The sequence below is a fragment of the Lytechinus pictus genome, chromosome 12 (assembly GCF_037042905.1).
Source record: "Lytechinus pictus isolate F3 Inbred chromosome 12, Lp3.0, whole genome shotgun sequence".
Classification (NCBI taxonomy): Eukaryota; Metazoa; Echinodermata; class Echinoidea; order Temnopleuroida; family Toxopneustidae; genus Lytechinus; species Lytechinus pictus.
In genome coordinates this window covers 24,337,345-24,361,540 of record NC_087256.1, presented here as the reverse complement: position 1 = coordinate 24,361,540, position 24,196 = coordinate 24,337,345, and the positions used below count along the sequence as shown (strand labels likewise).

General features: G+C 38.7%; 1 protein-coding gene across 1 annotated transcript in view; it reads left to right on the top strand.

Moving 5' to 3' along the window:
* LOC135156211 (bone morphogenetic protein 6-like) overlaps positions 1 to 24,196 on the top strand; it is a 33,198-nt gene that overhangs the window by 6,702 nt on the left and 2,300 nt on the right. The window lies entirely within an intron of this gene.

Here is a 24,196-nt window from a genome sequence, read left to right as displayed (position 1 = left end):
CGGAATGATTTGGGTCGTAGAATTAACTTAGGTAATTAAAAACTTTGACCGTAGTACAAACTGAACTTTTCCTTGTCCATTTTGCCACCCCCCGTCAAGATAAAGAAAATGTGGTCGTTGTCCTCTTCCGTGAACTTGAAAAAAAAACGTTTCAGATTACTGATCGTCATGATCGACGTTTTAAAACTACAATGTCAGTGATGACTTTTTAAAGATTTCATACATTTATAATTTCCGTTAATGAAAGTACGATAAAATCTTAATGATTCAGAGAGAACCACTTGAACTCTTTTCCCCGTTTTATCCTGTTATCATTGCCTCAGTCTGAAGCCGGAGTTGGTCGTATCATGGACCTAGGTCCATGGTTGTATCCTGACGAATTTCTGTTGATCCTAGACTCAATGACACCCAAGGTGTTCCTTCCCTTTTCAAAAACACTAATTGCGTGATTTATTTTATTTCTGCAAAGAAAGCAAAATGTCCAAACCCCACGGATGAATACCAGTCATTTTCGAGGCGTAATTGAGGGCCGCTTTTTATATCATTATAACCATTCTACCCCCAGCTACGAAAGGGCTGTTTACACGCTCTCGGGGTAAATTACTTATTCAAATTTTCTCGTATCGAATCTCTCTTTTTTGTTGTTGAAAATCTTAGGCTTTAGGGGATAGTGATGATTGTTGGACAGGGTGGGTGAATAACAATCATAATATCAAGCATACAATTACTGTAATAAACGGGTGGGTACATTAACACGACCTTCCCGTGGGACCTCCGGTTAGGGAACCAGAAGAATCGCCGCAAGATGTTGTGTCCTTGGACCAAATGACACATTAGAAACACATTTAGGATCATTACAATAGAAAACCTGTCACCCCATGATCTGTAGGCTACAAATTGAGTATTGATGTGTATTAGGACAGAGTTATATTCTATTGTTTTGCCGTCACGGGGTTTATACGCACGATTGATGGTCCGATCATGTCACCCCTTGGCATATAAAAACGCCACAGCTATAGGAAGCTGTACAAGTGCAGGATATTTTAGCTAGCATAATATATCATCCTATAGAAATCCGGGAACACACAAAGTATGGCAGGTTTATGCAAGGCTAGAAACTTATAAGAGACAGCTTTCATATAATATGGAACTGTCCATAGTAGCAGGTCTTACTGATTCAGTTGCAAAAGTGAAGATGGCTCTCAATGCCAATGGTATACTTTCGTGGAAAACATGAATAAAAGGGAGGGTGATCGTGAATTGTGTTGGCACCGTCGGCAAAGTTATACCCTGGGTGGCTACTCTTTTTGCAACATGATCATCTTGGATCAAATGGGATTTGGCTTTGCTTTGGGACCTATATAAAATGGCTAATAAATTATTCTTGATAAAATTTTCAGTGTAATGAATATGTTGGATATTAGGATATGTTGTACAAAAGATATCTTCCTATACAGTTTGATGATGAGCTCTTGAACAACCATTCGGTTTCTTTGGGAAGTGGCAAATATCCGGACGTGGAATCCATTTTTATAATTCCATCCCTCCACTGGTCGGCACCCTAACCGACCATTCATCAAAACAGTTGATAAATTTAGGCTTTCCTGACCCCGCAGATGACGTAACAATTCCCCATCATCTTGTCAAAGGAAACTAGTTTATGGTATACCCCTACAGAGCGGACCAACGTAACCCTATACTCATTTCGATACGTAGATTGGGATGATTTATGGACGATGTCTTAAGATGTGTCCCAGTGGCTATCTATTAGGCGTGAATTTCGGAGGATTTAGAACGGAAACACGTCACAATGCCATGTCAAGTACGATCGCTTCTCGAATGCTGTTGAAACATGCGACGAACACGTTGTTTAAAAGTTACACCCACACATCGACAGATGCGCACTCTCCCCCACCCCACCCTTAAAAAGTCTTTGACATGCCAAGACTGCAGTCATTACTACTATTATTTCACGATCCAATAACCACGCAAGATTGCGTCACTCCTCTCTTGCATACCCGGATGCAAGATTCTTCCTTCATGGAAGCTAAGATATTAGTCATTTATTTTCTTCTTGTGATTACTGACTGTACTTCCTATTTTATAACGAAAAGGGTGATGCTTGAGTACATGCTATATCTATCATTAATCGAAACACATCTCATATCTCATATAGATAACTCTTGTACTACACGTACTCGCCATCTATACCATGTATACAGGGCGCCATACGTTGTGACTATATGGTGTAAGTGCGTGTAACACCATATTTTAGGGGAACTTTCTGTGTGTAAAAGGGCGGGCTTAGGGTAATTGAAGTAAGTACATACATCGAACATGCCTGCAAGTCAGATTTAAATGTGTACGACTTTTCACAAAATTTGATTTATATCCGATAAGATTGTGTCACCAGAACTAAGGCACCTTTTGGAGTCGTAATTTGTTTCGGAGTTGCTTACTGTTTGTGGTCCCTTACAATGTGGGTTATTTTGAGGTGAGTCGAATAACTTCGCGTAGAAATGCAAAATGCACCAGTGCAAAGTCCATAACAACAGCTCCAGGGTAAAGCAATTTTGTAGCCCCCAAAAGGCAGCCATTTTGCATCTAGGACTAGCCGTATCAACCAACATGTCATGCATCCGTCATATGTATTCTGTTATTACCATTAATGATACTACGATCATAACAATGTATACGTTTGAACAATATTTAAGAGCATTTGTGTTGAGTATATATATCGCTCTAAATCTTAAAATTGGCAATCCGCTTGATCATATCATCAGAGTCCGAGGATAATAATTCTTCACAACCGGATAAATGCATACATTGTAACAGGGAACATTATTTTACTATGATTAGGTCGAATACTGTCTTTACCAGTTATAGAGAAGTTTCACATAATCCTTTTAACTAATGACTAAACATCCAATCCACGTGATTATGAGAATTTGTATTAATATGACTCTATTTTTAAAATAAATGTAAGTTTTGGATTTAGTAACTTTTGAAGATATTCTCCGTTTTGATATGTGTAGAAGTCGCTTTCGGACGTAAAAGAACTGATGAGGGATAAATGTTTCAAGCATACTAATGATGAAATGACAGAATACTCCTAAAAAGAGGATTTGGTTTATTATCTAGTGTGTGAGGTATGAATGAGTGAGAGAGACGGAGAGAGAGAGAGTTAGAGAGAAAGAGATGAATTCATTGATAACTGCACACCCACTGTATTACAATCTTAATAAGATATCTCCCTCCATTCACTCTCCAATTCAACGCGACAAGATTGTGACGTCATCCCAGGGCCGCTCATGTGTGTTTATGCCATCGGTGTAATTTTCCTCGCCCACGTGCGCATGTCATTGGGTAAAATAATTAGCACCTACCCCGATTAGGATAGCCTCAAAAAAGGTGTAATCCATGCTGCAGATTGTTTCAATGGAATTCTCCTCACTGAAGTCAATTTTTGAAATGGGCCATACAGCTATCCTACGACCCAGATTTCTTCTTTTTAACTGGCGAGTTTGTAATCTTATTTGCGAAGGAGCGATCAAGTCAACTCAATTACACGCTAAGACAGATGTAGGATAATTATTTCTATTACATCCATGCTCTCTTTCATTATGATGGAGAAAATTATGAATAAGACATGGCGGGGAAGTATGTCGTTTCTGTCCACTGCCTTGGAAAAATCAGGTATATCACCCTAGTGTAGAAGTGGTGTATAGTAGACTAGTGTCTCAACCCAAACCATTACATTTCATTTATCGAATAAAAATGTTATTCAGCACCATGGCTTATATCAAGAGGAAGGGAGCAAGGAGGACATTTGCCCCAAATACAACCTACGTGTGGTCTAATACATTATTATCATTTTTAGAATAATTTATACGCATTTTTTTATTTCTGATTTCAAAGAAATTACTTAACGACTTCAAGGTTGAGCTTTATCAATTTGCTTATTCTTTTGCACGTATACCATATGTCATTGCAGAGCAATGGTTGATAAGTGGTCAAAATCATGAATAATTGATAACGAAAAGAAAAGACTTTCACCTGTAGAAAAACAGTAAACCCCTATCAAAAGTTGAAGGTCATAAAACACAGGTCTACCGTTTACGGGCTATCGCTGAGTTTTTTTGATGGGGAGGGGGGGGGGGGGGTGTGGTTCCAAGACGACCTAAAGACGACGTCACAATATTCTAACCCCCGAGACCTCTCAGTTAGATTGTCTTAATATTTTCTTCTTTCTTCCCAATTTTGTCGTCTTTTGTAATCCCCTGTGTGAAAATTATTTGGGGAGGTTCTGCTACTATGTCTACCGTCACATCACCATCGATGCTTTATCATAAGAAGTTACAACATTATTATCCGCATATCATGCATATCATTCATCTTTATCCTTTACATCTACATCACCATTGTCATCATCATCACCACCACCATCATCATCACCATAACCTCCACCCACCATCACCATCATCATAATCATCATCATCATCACCATCATCATCATCATCATCACCATCACCACCATCATCATTATCATCGTCACCATCGTCACCATCACCATCATCACCATCACCACCATCCACCACCACCATCATCATTTGTCGTCATTTTCATCATCATAATCATCAGTAGCATCACTTTTCTAGTCGTCACCATACATGATCGCGATCACGACTGTTACCGAGGCATTCCCATCGAAGTGCCATACCCATCCATCATCAATTGCAAGCCCCAACATTGTCTGCGCGGCGCCCAGGTGAACGGGATATTGACCCGTTTCGTTCAAGTTTTTCCAATTACCAAAGCATAATTATATTTCAAGAATAACAGGTTCAAAGTGATCACCGTCTCAGTGTAATTAGGCTAGGCATGGGAATAAAAAACAGGCTAATGAATTTAAGGTAGAAAGCTAAATTGAGAGGGGTAAACACCTTGTTCTTCACATCACAGAATGAGAGCGTCATGACCGATGACGTAAACTTAGGGTGTTAATCACAAGATGCAAAGGTGACTAACTTTGCGTTCAAAGAAAATTCGGCGACACACCATTAAACGTGCAATGCAAGATGATCTTACTTTGAATGGATCCCAAACGAAGGGAAATTTTATATATATATATATATCCTCCATGGATTTACGTCATCTGCCAAAATCGTGTATTACATTGATCGGGATGAAGGGTGTTAAATTTGAGCCGAACAAAGTCTGAACAAGTTGATCAGTTCTGCAAGGGCGCTAAAGATTCCTTCTTGGAAGAACATCATATGATCAGGATCGCCGCCATAGTCGGTTCGAACAATACAAGAAGATCCTACGTACTGCCACCAAAACCCCTTTTTGCAAGAATCCGACAAAAACCGGTTCCATGACATTTTCTCCGGCGACAATTGCTCGGATGGAAAATTTGCACGTCAAGCCGAACTTAAGGCCTTAGCTCCAAAACTACATAAACACCAATTCTCAACCAAAAACTCTATTACAATCCTAACTCTGACCCTCTTCCCTTAGGGATATGAAGGCAGGAGCAAATGTCGCAGGAGCAAATGTCATAAAGTTGCGACTGACTTGAATGAATGGAATGTGGAAGGAAAAGATGGGTTTCTCAATCCCTTTTCTTCAAATCAATTTGAATTTCAACGCATACAGTGTAGATACTGATGTAAATTATTACCTTGAAACACTGTCTTAAAGTCTACAATTCTGTCTTAGTTTAAATAAAATTATAAGTCAAACTGTGTTGTAAAAACCATGGACAAACGGACAAATATACTAATATCATTATGAACTATTTGCTGCCACAGCCAGTTGTCTGAATATCGCTATTCGTTATTTCATGATTTGAACTAGAATTCAACCCGGTTTTTAACGACACTCTCTAACTCAAAATCTAGTTTACAAGTCCATAGTTCTTTAAACTCATCACTCTCTCTCAAAAGCTAGTTTATAAGTCCATAGGTCTTTAAACTCATCATGCATGGCATGCATCTTGAAATCGTGTATATACCCTAGATATATTTTATTCATTCTGTTTTGTGATAACTAATTATATAAATCGTTTTGTCTAAATCGTTGATTCCATTCTATGCCCGTTTCTTAGACTGTTCTAAGTCCAAATTGTTCCTGGGGGCGTTTCATAAAGCTGTTCTTAAGTTAATAGCGACTTTAAGAACGACTGATGAACCCTTCTTATACGCGCTAAACAATCGCCAATTCAATACCATTTACCGCAAGAAAGGATCACCAGTCTTCTTAAAGTTGCTCTTAACTTACGAACAGCTTTATGAAACACCCGCCCGTTGGTTTCTCTAGTTTGTGTACAGGTGTAGGTCGTCTCTATAGGATGTTTATGAAGGTGTTCATATAAACATCGCTGTTGCCGTAGCATGCATAATATTCAATATAATTAGTTACATTACGTTCGCAGAGAATAAAGAATGGTTCGAGACGGGTGGTGGTGGTGTTGGGGGTGACTCAACTTTTCCCCCCTTTGTCATTGATGCGACCAGGTAGATTCCAGCTGATACCAGGGCACAGTTTACTCTGGAATGATCATCAACTTCAAAACCAATTGCGTGGTGTTCGTATGACAAATCAACCAGAAAACGAGGCACGTTCTTACGTGGTGACGATCATCAGAGTTTGTCCCGGCCAGTTAGGGGGCAGGGACTGTACTCGACGATGACCTTCTAAGTGTCTCAACGAATACCCATTCCCGACTATCAATTCTGTACTCCTAATTTATCAGGTCATTGATGAAAAACAGTTTTATGCTGATCTTTTGTACCTGAATAAAGATGTTCTAATAAATAAATAAATAATTCTAGGCCAAGTACGTCCATTTAAAACTTTTGTGATATTTTTTCTTTTTAATTCAAGCCTGAGTTTGAAAACGTAGATAGTTTTTTATTCATGTGTATTAAAATTGTCACCTTTTGATTCTTAATGTTATATGATGTCAACCTATGGGTTGGTCGGTACAGTATGTATTCAAAATACTTCTTTTGTGTAAAGTGGGTTTTATTTGTTTGATAACTCTATAACCTGGATGATGTTTTCCGTCTGAACATTCATATGGAAGAAAGTCCTTTCAAGCGTGAATATATTGTATAGACCTTCTTTGACGTCAGCACCTGGTCATCTAAATACCTATATACGCCTACATAGAAAGAAATCCCTTTTCCTTACTAAAACATAAATTTATGGAATGTGATATATTTCAATTTTGAAGTGCCAAAGACTTTATTCTTATCTATCTAATTGATAGACGGGTGTTTAAATTAATATTGTTCGGCCGGTATAGTGCATTGGTCTTTCATTGCAACAATAACATATGAAATGAAGGAACGCTCTCCGATTGCCACACACGGAGCAAAAAGACCATTAGCACAAAAAAGAAGGCTTCATTCATTGATGAAAAATCTTTGTTGAAATACCTTATCCATGTATAGCTCATAAGGGTTGAGATTCCAAATGCGATACAGATTTGATTGATTGTATAATGAATGAAATGCGGCAAAGCGCCGGTTACTCTATGCAGAGGTTAGTACAGACCTAAAGTTTTAAAATACCATGAAAGTATCAATACCAATTATGCCACTTCTCTTAAAATCGCAAGGTGGAAATGCCTACCCGTTCACTCTCCTTACGTCTCTCTCATTCTCATCCGACTGTCTTCACCCACTGTCCCACCCACACCCACTCATCCTACAACGCACCCACTCACATGCACGCATCTGCCCGCACGCACCTTCAAAACACCAGCAAAACCTTCATACATATGCTGACGTATAAACACACACCCATACCACCCTCATACACATTCACAAACACCCAGACACTCGCAGCTATACACAGAAGACCGAAACAAACACACAATCACCCACGTACACATATCCTCTCACACAGCACCCGAACTCACACTCGGAGAAACACCTACACACATCCAACACCCGCACTGGCTACAGTCCCACTCACACCCAACAACCTCTCCGTGGCACTCTTTACCACACATTTCAATACACACATCTGTGTTTTACCTCCATGAATGCATCCACCCACCCACCCTCACACCCTAAAATATGTACACACGTACGAGCATATTGAAGGCTACCCACATCGTGTCAGCTTTGTCCTGCATGTATTTGAGACCTTTTTTCACCTCTCACCTGTGCCGTAACATTGTCTCCCTCACACTTTCAACCCCGTTCCACGAATCCCAGTTCCCTATTTGTGACCAGCTCATTTAAGGGGGTGGGGAGGGGGGGATGGGGTGCTATCAAAATTTGGAAATCAACTGAAAATAAACCAGGGTTATTTAACTTCTAATATCTCAATTGATATGCAGTTGATCAATAGTTAGCATTTTTCACAACATTGACCTTAGCTAAATGTATCAATTAATCTTCCTTCATCGGTTTTCTTTTTGTCCACTGGAATGTTTTGAGATTTTCTCATTGTCCATTCTGCTTCTTCCCACTTGCGTTCAACGAGCTAGTCCCTAGCTATCTGGACGTAATCAAGGGTGAAAAATACGTCAGGAATTAATACACCTATATTGCGTTTGCAAGTTCAACGTCGGGGTATGAATACAAGCAAGCAAGACTAGTTCTATATCGTACAGATTCAATCCAAAAATGGCGCCATATGATACGCAAACAATCCAAACTAATGCTATATCATACAGAAACAAGCCAAACTGACGCTATATCATACAGAAACAAGCCAAACTGAAGCTATATCATACAGAAACAAGCCAAACTAATGCTATATCATACAGAAACAAGCCAAACTGAAGCTATATCATACAGAAACAAGCCAAACTGAAGCTATATCATACAGAAACAAGCCAAACTAATGCTATATCATACAGAAACAAGCCAAACTGAAGCTATATCATAGAGAAACAAGCCAAACTAATGCTATATCATACAGAAACAAGCCAAACTGAAGCTATATCATACAGAAATAAGCCAAACTGAAGCTATATCATACAGAAACAAGCCAAACTAATGCTATATCATACAGAAACAAGCCAAACTGACGCTATATCATACAGAAACAAGCCAAACTTGCGCTTTATCGTACGCGAACAAGCCACACACAAGTCATAATAAGCCACGCTGATGCAATGTCAACAGGCGCCCTTACATAATTATCAATATACAAATACCATTCTCATAAGGTTAAAGTCATTGTTATGCCTCACATTATGAACAAAAATCCCATAGGGATTCCCACAGGGATGCCTTTTATTTAACATTTTTAAGACAGTAATAAACGTTTGAATAAATATTTTAAGACAACCATTGATAATCTAATAAACATAGAATGTAAGATGTCTCAGAAGCCAATAAGAATCGAGGATTTCGTGAAAGTTACCATTGGATGGCAGAATAACCACAAGAGTAACTCTTAAGAATAACTCTACGAAACGAGCACATGTTACATTAATTTTACCGTTTGTAGTGAGAACGATCCCTTGATTAACACCAAACGTTCATTGGTCCGGTTGATCGAACGGTTATACAGCTCGTTATTTCCGTAACAATGATACCCCGATAGCTCATTCGAAAGAAGGTTTGTGAATCAGAAGGACAGATATCCGAAAACGAAATAAAGTAAATAATTACGAAAGTTCGTTGATACGAAAACAAAACGAAATAAGGTGTATTTTTTTCGAAGGACCGATAGACCGAAAATGACGAAAAGGTTTTTATAACTTTTCATCAGTTACTTTCATACCAACATGAAAAACGAACCTACTCTCTAAATGCTAAGGTGCTAATCTGGTCCCTAATCACATTCCTTTCAGAGTGAGATGAGGGACCAGTCTTAATGGAATGAGAATGTAATCTTTCAAGAGTGAATTTTTACCTTTTTTGGAGTGAAAATATAAAAAGTATGCACACTTTCACTCCAAAAAGGTAAAAAATCACTCTTGAAAGACTGAAATCTCATTCCATCAGGAATGGTTCCTCGTCTCACTCTGATAGGTGTGTGATTAGGAACCAGATTAGCTCCTTTGCATTTAGAGAGTATATTTCATTTTCGAACCTGTGAAATAACAAACAAATTTTCTTTTAGGATTAACAAACCTTAGAAATTGCTAACCTTTAGATAATGACACAAATGTTCGGAATCACCAACCCTATTTTAGATTAAATAACATCCTGGAGTACGTAATTTTTTTGAGTAAGGACATTTTGGAACGGTGAACCTTGGGAATAGCGTTCCTAATTCGTTATAATGCGTGTACACCGATCGAATGATTCAAAAGTTTTAGATTGATTTCTCCAAAGTTTCTATACGAAAGAATAGACTACCATGTGGGAATGGCAGCTATATCTATATCAAACAAACATCAGTTTCTCTCTTTTTCGGTATTTATTCTGACAAGCGTTGATCAATCCGTCAAATTTCTGCCGTCTGTATTATTCATTTATTTATATCTGACAGCCCTTTTTCATGAAAGGTTGCCCCATTTTTCTCTGAAGAATTGGCAGCCGTCATCCGCGGAGGGCTCGGTTCGACTTCCAAAGAGACACAAGATAAATAAAGTAGAATTTTCTTGTCCACCGTAATATGGATTAATTAAAAAAGATCAATCAAGTCTCCAAACTTGTCTGGATTGTAAATGAATATCTGTCCTTCGGTAAACATGTCATAGAAAAGCTGGAACAAATCGGATACATGTGATAGATCTTTTTCTCGCAGTAGCGTGTCACTTTGCTCTAGATTCCCAAGCCCACTTCACTGGGGACGAATGTATACTCCACGCCATACCAAGAACAAGGAATAAGATCGTAAAATAAATATTGCAATCAATTATTCTGACATCTACGACCTTGAATTGAGTTAATAATGAAGTTATATTCAGAGCAGGAACTGCCGTGAATAGACAAGTAATAATGCTCTCGCTTAACCGTGGGGGGAATAAAAAGCAGGGAATCGTCTGATAACCTGCTGAAGTGGATTTTTGACAAATTATTTTAATTTTACGCACCCATTCGAAAAAAATGCAATGAATTTACTATGAGTTGTACACTCCTTATATGAAATCTGAAACTTTTGGAGCATCATTATGGAAGATAGTGCACCAAATCTCATGGAGGATGCTTGCCTGATATTAACCGAAATGTACAAGTCCCACAGCTATATTGGTCTCTATTCTAGATTAAAATCAGGAATGAGAAGCAAAACAAAAGTAAACAAATTAAAAATCGGGAGAGTCATTTTGACTTGTTACAAATTCATATTTCTTCTGCTGGTCTGATAGTGGGTCGTGTATAATATGTTATTTTGTATACAAGTATGTGATTGGAAGCATAACTTTTAGTTGGTTTCTCAAACAACAGGCCTTGTAGATGAAGCACTTCCTCACAATCAAATAAGGACCACGGTGACACAGAGTCGTGCATCATGTGCATGGGATAGTGATGATGTCCAAATTTAGCACCATCTTCGTTCGTATAATTTCTTCTGGTCATGGTTTTGTGGAATTCACTTCCGTAGGAACTTGGAACCACAGCTCACCGCCAATTAACGCCACCCTTGTATAATTTTACGACCTAAGACAATCAGTCATAATGACTGACCGTATAGACGACATAAATTACTCCCATGCCTTTTTGGTGAAAGCATGGGTAAAGGCCGAGCGGTGATTCGAACTCACAACACCACAATCGTGAACCCAGTGCTCTAACGACTAGACCACATGGACCTTTCATTGGGGATTATACATTTGAATGATATTTAGAGCATCTGACGGGTGGTGCTGCCATTATAGGCAAGTAATACGTAACTGGTACCTGTACGGTGGCCACCATGGCCAGAAGTGCAGAAAATGCAATTTTCTTCAAAGCATTCAAGATTCTAGAGCGTTCGATACAGGTATTTCTGAAGGTATCGGTATTTAAATCTTGTTTGAAAACAAACGTTACGATTCTTGAACATTTGACACTGGTGGCAGCTGGTTCAACAACGACCTTTGATAGTTCGCTTCCGTTCCTTAAACAAAGGGTCACGGTCTCATGGACGCTAAGCTCAATCAAAATTAGTTTACAATACTACTTAATGTCGAATCAGGTTCTTAAAGGCGAGGTGCAACCATGAATAATTCGGTTCAGGTAGTCGGGTAGATGCAGACACCTTTTTGATGGGACTAATTTTGAAACATAGGACCTTGTGTTCGATTCCCTAGTCATGGCGTTGTTTCCTTCAGTGGGAAATAGATAAAAAATTGTGCTGCGCTCAACCCAGGTGAGGTAAATGGGTACGTTTGAGCGCGTAACAGTAGCTCGGCTAAAGCCAGGGTAATTATGCTGCATTTTATCGTAGAGTGCTTCTGATAGAGGACTTCCGATAGAGAGGTATCAAGCCTTATATACAAGTATAATTATTATTGTTATTACATATATTATCACGTCTTCATGTGAAAATACCTCGGTATTTTCCCTCGGATTTTTGGTTTTAGAAAATAATTTGAATTGAAGGAGAAGGGCCTTGTTTTGTCTGGCAGAATAATTCTACATTAATCTGACAAATAAAAAAAATTAAGTGCTTTCCAAGTAGACCACGTTACACTTTATATTATCAAATGTTCATGTTGACATGACCACCTGTTTGAACTTCCTCCTAAAACACAAATTTTGTCTAAAACTTATAAAATTATTAAACATAGCTTGAAATAAAGTAAACTTGACTTTTCCTTTCTTGTTCTTGCAAATGTCATGTCTTGTGTCGGTAGAGTAAGCACCAGAGCAACATTTGAAACCATTTCCAAGTACTATCAGCGTTACAGGTGGTAAGATGTGAAGAAATGTGAAGAAGTGGATGGTTAGCGCATCAGGCAAGCAGACCGGAGCAGGGCCCTTTGTTTTACCTGTTATTCTCACTCTCACTATTCCTCTCATCATCTGCATTTCACATAATTCAGAGAAACTCATCTGTTGATAAACGATGAACTTGTATCTTGTCATTCAATCAGCGGTAATAACCTCATTTCTCGAAAAGCGCGCAGAGCGTTTATATATTTACGAAGAGGGTGTATAAGCTTGTAGGTTTGTCGTGAAGGAGTGATCAAGACTGGTTGTCAATGTCTTACTGCATTAGCGCTGTATGTTTCTTTTTAGCGTTTTGGCCATGTTCAGACATTTATGTACGTCCGTTAAAGTGCCATAGATGCAGTGATATGGCTATGATGACAGTGGAACGTATCTTCTGTTCAAGACGATAATATAACTGCATGTAAATTATAATCATATTGAATTGTTAAAAAAAAAATGTACGTGTGGAGCTTTCTGAAATTCTGGGAGGTGTTGCAAGTATCCTGGCATTACCTTTATCGCTCTTGACCTACATTTTCTTAGGTCATTTACACTTCAGATCTCTAAATTTACGAAGGCTAAGCATGTGTTGTTTTCCGCTTTTCTACCCGAAAGTTTGTAACTCACTTTGTTGAGATAAATATTCTCCATGTGTAACTTTTTTGATTTTGATGAATTGCCTGGTTTGTCCAGTGAAAAATGAATCAATTACTTTGTGATGGAGAGTATTAGCGTACTTCTATTTTTGTGACCATGATAAATTTCATTATGATTACTGTCATGACTATTCTTTTAAAAGACCACACCACCAATTGTAAGTAGTCATTGACCTTCAAAATCTCTGGCTAATAGGCTGATCATCATGATCATTGTGGAAATGTATTCTTTAAACAACCAGTGTATGACTTTGTGGAGTTCAGCTGACAATTGACCCCTTTAGCATGTTCAGATGATTTTCAGTCATTTTATAATCATGCACAACTTCCAGTATCCATCATGTCTATGGTATCAGGGATGTCAGTACAGTCTACTTTTACAAGAATGATTTGTCAATATTGCTTCATAATATCCCGACATCGGATATCACCACCCTCTGCGTTTTCTGTGAGCATTTCCCGCCTTTTTGGTGATATCGTTGATACGATCAGTTATCGATCCGAGGCGAGGAATTTTAATGGGCAAGAAGTCGTCTGCTTGGTGAGGACTCACATTCCTCCTTCTCAGTCAAGTTTGGTGACTGTTCTCAGCTAATCGGATCCAATCCGTACAGCCTTGTAGACTCCACGAAACCCAGGGACACTTCCAGGGGGAACGGGAAAATAGCAGGGTCTCAGAAGGGTATGAATGGAAATAGGAAATATAATAAAAGAAATGTATACGCTAGTAGCAAACTTTTGCTTGCAGGCAAAAGTGGAGATTCGAGCAGAGAGGGAGAGAAAGAGAGAGAGAGAGAGATAAGGATTGACCCAATATTAAGAACACGTCTTCTTAGTGATAACTGGTTTCACACATGTATGTTACGAATATATTTCCAGCAATGACACTGATCATTTGTTGTATAACAATGATATTTGATTTATTTAAATTCATCCTATGTAACGACTATTTCATTGTTTTGTTATATTTTAGTAACGGTGGAATTAAACAGGAAACAACCATATTTTAACGCTTTTATCGTTGCTTAAATACATTTAATAAGAAATATGTAATCGGTGCATTATTTTTTAGTTTGAGGCTTTTGAAGAACATTTGCCGTTATTTCATGAGATGTTTTATGAAGCAAATAGTTACAGCTTAAAAGTATCATGCCAACATCATGGTCATTCGTTAATGATGGACTAAATTCTCCCTATTCCTCTCTGTAAATAAATTCAGAGCAACTGGAACAAGCCAACTGACGATTTCTACACCGCGAAAAGTTCAAGCCCCGCGTCATATTTCGACATTTTGTGTCGTGTGCGTTTTACAGAATAGACCTTTATCCCTCCTTTCTCCGTTCTACCTCAATCGTCTCGACTTTCGTCTTTGCACTTAACAGTCATTTTGGGGATATGTTTGGTTATACTTACTAAAGTCAAAAAGCTAATCGTGTGTTGCAGGAAACTCTAGTGAGGTATTTTTTTTAAGCAGGTGGATTAGCTCGATCTCACGTTCACGCCACCATGCATAGGCGATAACAGTTAAGGAGTATTATAATAGTGTACGATGGGGTCACCGATTCGGCCAGTATTCGTTTCTAAATTATGTGTCAAGTATTTCATCATGTTGTTTCTCTTTAGGATTTTTTTTGTTTACGTTGAAAAGAACGTGACATTTAATTTCCATATAGACTGATATAGATGCAGATACATCGTCAGTTTGAAATACCCTTCAGATATAGATCCTGTATAAGTCAATGGGATTCCCTATATATTCACGTGCATATCGAAAGTTGGGTGATTTGATTCACACACATACGCACACTCGCGCGAACGTACCACCGCCCACACACACACACGTGCCCACCCACCTACATGTCAGAACGCATTACTTTCTTATGAAGCTCGTTAATATTTACATTTTGTACACTTTCTTCATATAATGAGGATCGTGTAAGCTTTTATTTCTAAAATATATTATTTTCATACTCGATATATTCCGTTCACATCGAAATCATCTCAAAAGGTTAGTAAGATTATCATTCGACCATGATGTTTGCTTTGTAGCTCCTTATTTTAATGACCAATATCATTTTTTTGATCCATTACATTTTTATGGGAAATGGTAATTTATCGAAAATGAAACCATGTGCATAAATACAAACCACAAACTGGTATAAGCAATATATGCGTATATATACGCATACATTGTATATGCGTTTCTTAATATCATTACATTATTATCACATTGTTATTCTTTCTGTCGAAACGACATTTAGCAGAAAGAATATGAAGAAATAGTAGATTAAATACTATTTTGGCATACTGTAATATCATCTTCTTTATTTTATTGTATTCATCTTTTTCTATTAATGACTTTCGTAGTTACTCAAATACAAAGAAGCGCAATCCCCATCCCCCTAAAAAAAGAATTAAGCAAATACGTTAGAAAAATAGCAGATTACAAAAAGGAAATGAAGTAAAGAGTGAAGAAAGTCCTACCAATAATAAAGATGTTGGATGGCAGGGTGACTGCGTCTTATCTTAAAGTCAGTTTCAATTCAAAGCTTGGATTAAAAAAAACTAATCAGGGATATGATGTATACTAGTACCAGTGAGTGCAAGAAATAAAGTTTGAAACCTTTCTTTGGTGTTCCATTGTGATGGAACTGCCCGGAAATGAATTTAAATAGTAAAAATGTGAATTGACTTACACATAAGTAAAACTTCAACATTAAACTTCTCCCAACAAACAACGCCCTTCGTAAATCCCAACCAGTACAAAGTATTCAACATCGCTTTATAGCAAACAGAGAATAACGTATTGGTCATGCTGATAGTCAAACTTACACAAAATAAAAATACATGTACTCATATTCCACTTCTTTACATTTGTTAAAGCAAGATTAACATCATTTTCACTTTCCCCAAAGAGTTGTGTGACTCAATGTTGACCTTTGTTTGAAAAGAAACCATTTAGTAATTTTAGTTCCTCACGAATAGAAACACTGACACAAATCGTTATAAATAGTATCTATTATTAGCTGGATCCTAATACCAAAGATTAAGGCGGGATCGCATCAATCGGCTCAAGATGTCGGATACTTAGAGTTTTATTTCATCCCTTGTCCTTAGATGGAAGTAACATATATTTTAAGAAACGATATAGGGTTATTTTTGGAGTGGGCGAAAAGTTGGAAATCGTTTTTTATCTTCGTGAAAGAAGGTCAAGAGTAACGTGCTGTCTTTGCGAGGGGGTCAAAGAAACGTGGTCATTTGCTAAATTTGGACACGTTGGTGTAGGGGGCGAGGAGAGCGATTGGGGGTATGAGAAGAGGCTCCGATGCGGATGTGATCTCGACAAAAGGGTATGGCCATTGGTGAGTAATATCTCCAAGAAAAAAAAATTAGGTCTTGTAAAGAGGTGGATGAATGGTGTGACCTTGACAGAGAGGTCGGATAGAGACAATGTCTTGCAAACACGGTAAAGACAGAGCACAGTTTTACAGAGAGGTCAAAGAAGATGCAGGTTTTGGGGAAAAGGTCAAAGGTCAGACGGAGGGTGTGTAGAGGAGGGAAAAGTACAATGGATGATACAGATTTGTAGAAAATAAGGTTGAGGCATGACTTGGACAAGTGGTTATAAAGCGACCTTCGATCTTGCTCAAGGTAGCGAAGATGGAGGGCGGTAGTGTTATGATGCCGAGAAGATGTTGTAGACCTAGGGTCCTGGGAGGTAGAGTGAGCATACTGTCTTTTAAATACATACAGTAGATCAACTAATACATGTAAGTCAAAGTTTGAAGAGGTGAGACAAATGGTGCGTTCGTCATGTAGAGGTTGTGCCTTTGGGAAGGGTCTCGTGAAGGAGGGCAAAGAGCATTGGGAGGAAGATAAGACGAGCATGACTGTGATCTTATTATGGGGCCGTATTGTTCAGTCTCAAGGGTTCAGTAAACGATGTGGTCTTTGGAAGTGGTGCAAGAGGGTTCGGCTTTCTGGATGAGGTCAAAGAATACAACCTATACGGGACGGGTACTCTGCGCATTTGGTTCCTTTGATTTCAAAGAGTATAAAAAAAACTTGAAGGGTGATTTTCTGATAATTAAACCAAGATTTAATCCTATTCTTAACTAGAATTTTAAACCATGCTTCTATGGAGTGCTGGGCTGCATGGGGAATCTTCCATATTTGTGGTTATTGTAATGTATCAATTAATTCATTAAAATTCCTGATGTATCGCATTATTTTCCATTCTAAGACTCAAAGTTTTGTTCTTTTGCAGCATATAAGAATATGTTTTAAGTGGTGATGAGTTTACAGCTGGCATTCCATAAAAGTGTGGTCTAAGTTAACCCAGGTGTAAGTAAACCATGGCTATCGGATACCGCTCCTGATGTCTTATTCCCATGAATCTTAAGATTCACATGATGCCGAGAAACTTATCTTCCAAATGGCATGATATGGATAGATATTTCCGTATCAAAGAAGAAGAAGATGGAGTTTGTAGATCTTAACAATAACTAACATGGATAATGACTTTCGTGATCAAAAACTATTAAAACAGTTTTATTAGATAATCTTATTGGAGTTGATAGCTTTCAGAAATGAACAAAATATGAGCAGAAAAGTCGTGACCTTCATATTCTTCGGACTACCTTCGTCACCAAGAACTGTTCAATCCTTATAATTTTTCAGATCACTTAGTTTTAATAATTTCAGTAGATCAATCGTGACCTTTGTAATTTCTCTAATATCTTTTTAATTAATGAATTTCACTGTGCTTTAATTATAAGAAAATCGGTGAAGATTTATCCACCCGCCGTGTTTTTAGAATGTATGTCGGGGTTGGGGCTTTTTGACCTCAGGGTCACCCCGACCTGGAAAACAAGTGCCACCTAACCAATGCATTTGTTTCTTCAAATGATGACAAGAATCTCTTTTGGATGATTAGAACTATGAAAACAAATGATTGGGATGTGGCCCTTGACTTTAATATCAGCAATAGCTGGTTTGATGTATGCGACTCTTTGAACCCTTCATCAGCGACCCGATTCAAATTAAAGACCAATCACCATCAGTTGATGAATGGCAGTCTCGTCTTAACCCTCTCCTTTCTCCTCGATTAATCCAGACCATATCACTGGATTTGTTCTGATTACAAGATTTGGTTAAGGATCAAGGGATGCGGTTCATATTTGGCCAATAAACTCCGGCCGTGAATCTTTTGCGACAGGACTAACCAATGAATTATCTTCTCCAGACGAATCAAGGCACTGAAACTGACTTCTGTCAGACGGCGCTTAAGCCAGCTCGATTAAGAGAATTACGTAGCCTATTGAGTCATCGCAAGTTTCGTCTAACCGTGCCTAGAAAAGAAGTAGGACATGGGAGGTTAGTAAAGGTTCAGACAATGGCTTTTCTCCTTTAGTCGAGGATCGTTTTTGTTCCTCCTCAACCATTTTCCGGTCCTTGCTCTAAGTCTACATGGACATCGGATTGAATCAGGTTTCCCGTACGTGCACAAAGTATACACATTCTCCACTGCTTGGGGAGTATTCCACTCATGCAGTCTCCACGTGAAGGGCGCCAAAAGTACTTAACCAGGTACACTACATCACTTTCCTAGATGCATCTGCTCCTGGAAGCACCTATGGGAAAAAGAGAGCCATTAAGCGTCGCTTATGCAGTGGTTGAATTCGTCCCAGGACTTGATAAAACCAATTATAAAATCATTTTTAGGGTTCATGTAACAGGCTCCTCGTTTCCAAGCCATCTTAACCTTCACTGAGCGAACTTCACAACTTACAAGGTCGCATAAAACAGGGTCGATAGGATTTAGAACGTCAATATGATTTAATCCTTGCATCAATTCGAGCTAGTCGTGATCATCTTATGATATCTTGATTGTAATAGACTGACTTATGGTTCCCTTTCTTTGAACAAAGTAGGCCTATCGGAAGGGAAAAATGAAATGCCTTCCGAAGGTCACTTTGTTCTACCCTTCATCAGTATAAAGAGTTATCATACCATGTCTTTATATTAATAATACTGATAGAGGGACATCCCCGAAGCCGTAGACAATTAAAAACATCAAATGTTAATCGATACTATAAAGTTTAAATCTCATTGATCGGGATAGCTTCGGACCAGGGCCCGGTTTTATAAACAGTCACAACTGTAGTGACTTGCCCTTGTGGAAACGTCCATGGCACCTTGTCTCAATAGCCAATCCCAATCAAGGTTTCCAAGGTAGTTAACATTAATGGCAAAGTAACCAATGTCGTGAAACAGTTAGTGGCCACCTATCTATGGCGGAATCTGCACTCTTAAAACTGTTGGGCAACATACTGTCCACACAACAATTATCGGTTAGGACTATATCCAATTCTGGGTGGTTTTAAACCAGTAATGTGGGCTTTGGGTGAAAACTGCACAGTATTGGTTAAAAACTACCCATAGTTGGATACATTTTTAAACTAATTGTTGTGGGGACAGTATGTTGCCCAACATTTCAAGAGTGAACATCTAATGTACATGTATGGGTATGAAAAACCTGGACGGATCATGAAAAACTACTTTGTAGCTAAAATCATATTTTGGAAATGGAGAGGGCCACCGAAGAGGAGGTCCAATTGAGAGGTCCACTATTGAACCGGTTTAAACAGATACAGGTATTTATTATTACATTCTCGGGAGTATAGAAGACGGATATATTCGTCGAAGAAGATGGGTACACAAAGTGAAATTAACGAAAATGTATCAAATCACTTTGAACATTTCTCAATCCATCTCGTCTGAAACAATTTGTAAATGAAGTGAGGAGAGGAAAAGAAAGGAAAATAGATAGATAAGGAGTGGAAAAGAAAGAGAGAGAGAGAAAGAGAGACACAGTGAGAGATCATGAGAGGGAGGGAGAGGAATAAGGTTCAATGATGGTCATCATTAACCTTTATCAATGATGTTCCAGGATATTAATATACAGTCATCTTAATGCCAATTGGTTTGTTTAGGTCATTTTTTTATCTGAAATCCCGAGTAAGCATGTTCAAGCAGGGCATCATTTATAATAAAAAAAAAACATTTTTTAACCCCTCTCTTTTTTGTGTGTATATGAGAAGGGGGGTCGACCTGGCGTCTATTTTGAAATGTTAGGAAATATCATAAGTGAGTTTCCATCGAAATTCTAATTGTCTTTAGTAAAAAATAAATTTCTAAACTATTTATCTTAGTGATTATACAGGACTTTATCGATTGGATTTTGAGACACTGTTTCCCGATGTTTGTTATTTTTCCGGCGCAGTGGTCTTATTTCATGATATCTTACTCTGAAATTCAAAATTATATCTCGAAGGGATGCCTGAACGATCTTTCACGAAATCATGTTTGTGTAACGTTGATGTTTGTCATGTTTGTTGTTAATAACAAGAGGTTACTAACCGACAGAATGTGTCTCCTATTCTCAAATGTCGTGTATAATGCATATATATAAATATACATATCCTTGCCCCTTCTTAGTGGAAAGTTCATACAACCATGGACTTAAACGTTGTAAGTCCATGATGCAACTCAGTATGAACATGTTTATGCCTTGTTTACCATTTCTGCCTCTAAATAAAACACGAATTTAAGCTCTATTGCGACTGAAAAGGTAGAAACTATTGAAAACTGTTGACATATAGACTGTTGACTGGAAATGTGGAAAATGAAATAGTCCTTCATTCGAGTCAGTTATATATCCTTAGGCTACGTATCAGTCGCCTGCAACGCCTACGCTTCATTTTAATGTTCGATAAAACTTTAATACTGATCATTATACAACGCCCCCTCGCAAACCCCTTATGCCAAATATAATTACACTCCGAGGCCCTCATTTCCAGCTGGATGTTTTGCAAATTATATTTTCCAATTTCTCCTTGTATTAACTTTCCCTAACATGTTTTACTTGACATGCTAAAGTATTAAACATAGGTTCCGAAAATAATTCATTAATATTGATTCTGCCTTTGTTGATGTCAGTATATTTTGCAATCATTATTGTTATTGTCATTATCATCATCATGATTGTTTTTTTTCATTCTTATTATTCTATTTGTTGGTATTTTTCATTTTATTCATATTATTACTATTATTTTCTTAACACCTGATTTTTTCGATATTAGTATTTTTGTCGTTATCCTATAGGCCTAGTCATTTTTATTTTAATTTATTCATACTCCTACTACTTCTACTACTACTTATACCACTACCACTACTACTACTACTACTTCTACTAGTACTACTACTACTACTGGTACTACTTCTATCTCTGCTGCTTCTACTTCTTCCGTTTACTCGATCATTCCTCGTTTGTTTTATATATTTTTATATTCTTTGTGGTGTTAATTCCTGTTAACCTTTGGAAAGTAAGGGGGGGGGCAAATCTGGAACACATTTGATCACTTTCCTCCGTCATTCTTCAAAGTATATCGTCAGGATGTGTTTACGTAATGACCTAAGAGTGATAGAATCGCATCTCATATCTGGATATGAATAAATAATGAAATACATCCACTGTACAGATGCTCCCCCGAGAGCACTCTCACTGCCCAGAATAGTGTCGCGGTCACACAAAAGGGTACCGATTCATCACCGATCGAAACCAATACGGTGTATTCCATGACGTAACATCGGTCGGATTGGTTGGTGTGACTGTTCCCATTAACACGAGTGTATCTTTCCAGCACTTGTCATTTTACCGTGCGTAAACACCACACACCTAAAAGACTTGATCTTTCTTGTGTCAGCTTGACGGAAGTCGGATCATTAACTTTATATCCCTTTGAACATGTTGAATTCGCTCATCACTATGGTTCTATATTTGTGATTCTTGTGTTGGTGCTAGATGAATGTTTGCTCTCAGGTGGGAAAGGTAACTATGTTGCATTTTATGTCTTAAGCATTAAAAATAAGAATATTAGATTCACGAATGAGATTAGTGAGTATTGTATCAATCCAATCCAATAAACATTTGATATAGCGCCTTTTCCATTCGGCTACAAAGCGCTGCACACACGCACGCACATCAACACACACACACACTCCAACCCACCCAAAGAGTTAGTATTGGCAGTAGAAAGATTTGATCAGAAGAAGATATGAATATGTTGGGATAGATATCAATATGAGAATTGTCGTCAGAACATCACATTTTAAATCGGGGTGCTAAAACGGATAAGAAGGGAATAGCAATTCAAACACAGTTCAATGATACAAACCTGTTTTTATGTCATTACCATCTCCCCAAAATAGAAATGTCTAATGACTGCCATTGGAATAAGTTGCCAAATCAATGATATGACGTATGTCTTCAAATGATTCTCTCAATGGTATGCTTTGCGTCAATCATTTGAGATTTTCTTTTTCCTGGGGCCCGTAACACATAGGTTTGCGATTGATCGTACGCTTGATTTTCACGATTGATTATTTTGTAATCAATGCAATCAATCGTAAAATAAATGTTGTACGATGGTTACTAAGCTTTGTGTTACGGGCCCCAGGTATTCTTTATGTAGAATCTGTAATGGTTCAAGTAACATGAAGACATCAAGTATAAGTTTACGACATTTAGGTCAATCGGTACCTTGAGTTCACCTGTTTGTTAGGAGAAGAGAATTGATGGCACGGGTGTGGTTTGGATGTAAGGTGTTGCATTTTTTTCATTCACGTTCGTTGATTTGTTTCAGACACGGTTACTCCCCAAAATAATATGATTTATATGACTTTTCTGAGGCGCAGCGTTATATATTTCATTTTGGTAATTATGAGTGCAAGTGGAGTGGGTTAAGGTGGGAGATTGTTGTAGATTAATGGGGTGGGTTACGTGTATGAGCTTGTGTGTGACTTTGTTGTGGTGGGTGTTAGGGCAGTTGGGTATGAAATGGTATTGGTGGTGTAGGTTAGGTAGCTTTGGGACGGTTTAGGGTACTGGGTGGTATTGGGTATTGGTGGTGTGGGTCAGGTGTGGGACGGTTGTGGGAGGTGGCTGGTACCCGGGTTTGGTATTGGGTCTTGTTGGTGTGGGTCAGGTGTGGGACGGTTGTGAGCACTGGCTGGTATTGGATCTTAGTGGTGTGGGTCAGGTGTGGAACGGTTGTGGGCGCTGGCTGGTATTGAATCTTGGTGGTGTGGGTCAGGTGTGGGACACTTGTTGGCGCTGGCTGATATTAGGTCTTTGGGTGTGGCTTAGGTGTGGGACGGCTGTGGGCGATGGCTGGTACCCGGGTATGGTATTGGGTCTTGGTGGTGTGGGTCAGGTGTGGAAGGTTGTGGGCGCTGGCTGGTATTGGATCTTGGGGGTGTGGGTTAGGTGTGGAACGGTTGTGGGCGGTGGCTACCATTTGGGTCTTGGTGGTGTAGGTCAGGTGTGGAACGGTTGTGGGCGCTGGCTGGTACCCGGGTCTGGTATTGGGTCTTGGTGATGTGGGTCAGGTGTGGTACGGTTGTGGGCGTTGGCTGAAATCCGGGTTTGGTATTGGGTCTTTGTGGTGTGGGTCAGGTGTGGGACAGTTGTGGGCGGTGGCTGGTATTGGGTCTTGGGGTGTGGGACGGTTGTTGGTGGTGGCTGGTATTGGGTCTTGGGTTGTGGGACGGTTGTGGGCGCTGGCTGGTACCCGGGTCTGGTAATGGGTCTTGGTGGTGTGGGTCACGTCAGGTGTGGAACGGTTGTGGGCGCTGGCTGGT